At 64.0% G+C, this 3,622-nt stretch overlaps 1 non-coding gene across 1 annotated transcript; it reads left to right on the forward strand.

Moving 5' to 3' along the window:
- Nucleotides 1–598: 598 nt before the first annotated feature.
- On the forward strand, nucleotides 599–2,585 carry LOC148345380 (18S ribosomal RNA). The gene has a single exon (XR_015848618.1). It is a non-coding gene; the product is annotated as an 18S ribosomal RNA (ribosomal RNA).
- The last annotated feature ends 1,037 nt before the right edge of the window (nucleotides 2,586–3,622 follow it).

Raw genomic sequence — 3,622 nt, forward strand, 5'->3', positions numbered from 1 at the left:
GAGCGATTGGCACACGAGACCCGCCTCGGAGGGCCCACGTCGGCCGGCGCAAGCCGGTGTTCGGGCGTGCGGCTCCTCCGGCTTTGCGGGTCAAGCTCCAGCGCCGAGGATACTAGGCAAACGTTGGGCCCCCCCGAGCCGAGTGGATACCCGCCTCAGAAAGAGCTGGGGCGGTACGTACGGACGGCCTCACTAAGAGGGAACGGAAGCTACTAAAGCACACGTATAACTGTCCGATGTGCGAACGAAAGTGAGGCCGGACGAATCCGATACGAGTTACGAGTGAGGCGGGATCCACGGCTGGCACTCGCGGGGCCCTCTTGCGAAACCATGCCTCGGCGTGAACCTTTTGGCGGCAGAACCAAGACGAACCGAGGTCGAGCTTCCGTCTCGAGCCACACCCAGACGTCCGACCGTCGCGGAGCCCGACGCCACGCGTGCTAGGGCTCCGCGCGAAACATCGTTTCACGACACCCGCTCGTCAGCCCGTCCGAACGTATACGAGTGTCGCGCGGCCCCCCGGGCCCGGCTGTAGCCACAGCCTCGTCCCGGACCAGGGCCGCACCGCCACCAGCAGCGCCCCCCCGGCGGCAGACGCACTCTGGTTGATCCTGCCAGTAGCATATGCTTGTTTTCAAGATTAAGCCATGCATGTCTAAGTACGAATGGCCAGTACAGTGAAACTGCGAACGGCTCATTAAATCAGTTATGGTTCCTTTGATCGCTCCACCGTTACTTGGATAACTGTGGCAAATCCAGAGCTAATACATGCAAACGAGCGCCGACTCGCGGGCGGGGCTCCGGCCTCGCCCCGGGGACGCGTGCATTTATCAGACACAAAAACCCACGCGGTGTCCGGCGGGCGGGGGCTCAGCCGTCGCGCGCGTCCCCCGCGTCCGGCCTCCGCCTCTCCGGGCGGGGGCGTAAGCGGCGCGGGCGGCTCCGCGCGCGCCGGTCCTCGTTCCGCCGGCCCGGCCCCCCCTTTGTGTTGACTCAGGATAACCTCGTGCCGATCGCTCGCCCACCCGAGGCGGCGACGACTCATTCGAATGTCTGCCCTATCAACTTTCGATGGTAGACTCTGCGCCTACCATGGTGACCACGGGTAACGGGGAATCAGGGTTCGATTCCGGAGAGGGAGCATGAGAAACGGCTACCACATCCAAGGAAGGCAGCAGGCGCGCAAATTACCCACTCCCGACACGGGGAGGTAGTGACGAAAAATAACAATACGGGACTCGTTCGAGTCTCCGTAATTGGAATGAGCCGAACACAAACCCATCGGCCAGCATCCATTGGAGGGCAAGTCTGGTGCCAGCAGCCGCGGTAATTCCAGCTCCAATAGCGTATTTTAAAGTTGCTGCAGTTAAAAAGCTCCTAGTTGGACCCCGGGACGCGAGCTGACGGTCCGCCGCGAGGCGTGCATCCGTCTGTCCCAGCCCCTGCCTCTCGGCAAAAGCCCCCGTGATGCCCTTCGCTGGGTGTCACTCGCGGGGCCCGAAGCGTTTACTTTGAGGAAATTAGAGTGTTCAAAGCAGGCCACACGGCCGCCCCTGCATATCGCAGCTGGGAATAATGGAATAGGACTCCGGTTCTATTTTGTGGGTTGTCATGAACTGGGGCCATGATTAAGAGGGACGGCCGGGGGCATTCGTACTGCGCCGCTAGAGGTGAAATTCTTGGACCGGCGCAAGACGGACGAGAGCGAAAGCATTTGCCAAGAATGTTTTCATTAATCAAGAACGAAAGTCGGAGGTTCGAAGACGATCAGATACCGTCCTAGTTCCGACCATAAACGATGCCGACTCGCGATCCGGCGGCGTTATTCCCATGACCCGCCGAGCAGCACCCGGGAAACCGACCAAGTGTCTGGGTTCCGGGGGGAGTATTGTTGCAAAGCTGAAACTTAAAGGAATTGACGGAAGGGCACCACCAGGAGTGGAGCATGCGGCTTAATTTGACTCAACACGGGAAACCTCACCCGGCCCGGACACGGAAAGGATTGACAGATTGAAGGCTCTTTCTCGATACCGTGGGTGGTGGTGCATGGCCGTTCGTAGTTGGTGGAGCGATTTGTCTGGTTAATTCCGATAACGAACGAGACTCAAACATACTAAATAGTACCGCGGCCCCCCGCGCGGTCGGCGGCAGAAAACTTCTTAGAGGGACAAGTGGCTCTCAGCCACACGAGAATGAGCAATAACAGGTCTGTGATGCCCTTAGATGTCCGGGGCTGCACGCGCGCCACACTGAGCGTATAAGCGCGTCGTCTATCCCCGCGCCGGCAGGCGCGGGTAATCCTATGAACCCCGCTCGTGACAGGGCCTGGGGATTGCAATTATTTCCCACCAACGAGGAATTCCCAGTAAGCGCGGGTCATTAGCCTGCGTTGATTAAGTCCCTGCCCTTTGTACACACCGCCCGTCGCTACTACCGATCGGATGGCTTAGTGAGGTCCTCGGATAGTCCCCGCCGGGGCCGGCCCCGGCTCCGGCGGTGTGCCAGAAGACGGTCGAACTTGACTATCTAGAGGAAGTAAAAGTCGTAACAAGGTTTCTGTAGGTGAACCTGCAGAAGGATCATTAACGTACGAGCGGCAGCAGATCCGCCTCGGTACACCCCCGACGAGCCAGACGCCGAGGGCGGCGGGTCGTCGCAGGCGGAGGAAGAGGGTAGACCGGGACGGGACGGGACGGGGGGCGCGGCGCGGGTCACTCCCGGGCCGCGCGTCGGAGCGAGTTCGGCGGGCGCCACGCGGCGCGGCGCGACGCGAGAAAAGGCGGCGGGCGATGTCGCGCTACCTCCGTGCGAGCGGGGTAGCGCGCTCGTCCGACGACCCCAGTAGCGCGGCGCGGCGCGACGACAGGCGACCGCCAGCGACGGGCGAAAGGCGGCGGCCGTGCGCGGGACCCCCGTAACCGGGGAATCCCCCTATGCCGACGACCCTAGCTCGGCGCGGTTCTCGCGCTTCCGGCGCGCGCTTCCTGGGCGGCACTCGCCTCGACGACCTCCCGTCCTTTAAAGGTAACGGTTCGGGCCGGCGCCCCGGCGTCCGTCCGCCCGTCGGTGTCGCGTGTCCGTGCGGCGCGGGGCTGCTCTCGGCGAGGGTCGCCGAGCAAGCGGATCCCCGCACGGATCACAACGGCCGTATGGCGGCGGCGTCGGGACGCCCGCCCGAGACGAAGGTTCAGGGCGACGAAACGGTGCTCCCACCGGCTACCTTTTTCCCCGGCCAAACGCGTCCGTCGGCCGGAGCCCTCGAGGGGCCGCGTAGCGCGCGCGTGGGCCGGCCCCCGGACACCGGAGTCCCTCCCGGGGCTCCGGACACCGGGGGTTCGGTTCCGCGCGGTCCGCCGCGGTCTCCTCTGTCCATCCATAGTCCGGGCAGGCCGCGGCCGGGTCGGGGGCCAGTCCCCCCTCGGTGTCAGCGCGGTCGCGCCGCCCTTGTAAACCAAACCCACTCGCTGACGGGTAGCAACACCCAAAGCGTCGCTTCGCGGCGCGGCGGGGCTTCCAAGTCGGATGGCCTTCCGGGGTCCGGGTAGGAGACGCCGGGGGCCGGCCTCAGCGCCGAGCCCCCGACCTACCCGGCGAGTCCGGTCGCCGAGTCGTGTCAGGCCCG

This window comes from Urocampus carinirostris, unplaced genomic scaffold (genome assembly GCF_059441175.1).
Source record: "Urocampus carinirostris isolate Australia breed hairy pipefish unplaced genomic scaffold, RoL_Ucar_1.0 HiC_scaffold_48, whole genome shotgun sequence".
In the NCBI taxonomy this organism is placed as follows: domain Eukaryota; kingdom Metazoa; phylum Chordata; class Actinopteri; order Syngnathiformes; family Syngnathidae; genus Urocampus; species Urocampus carinirostris.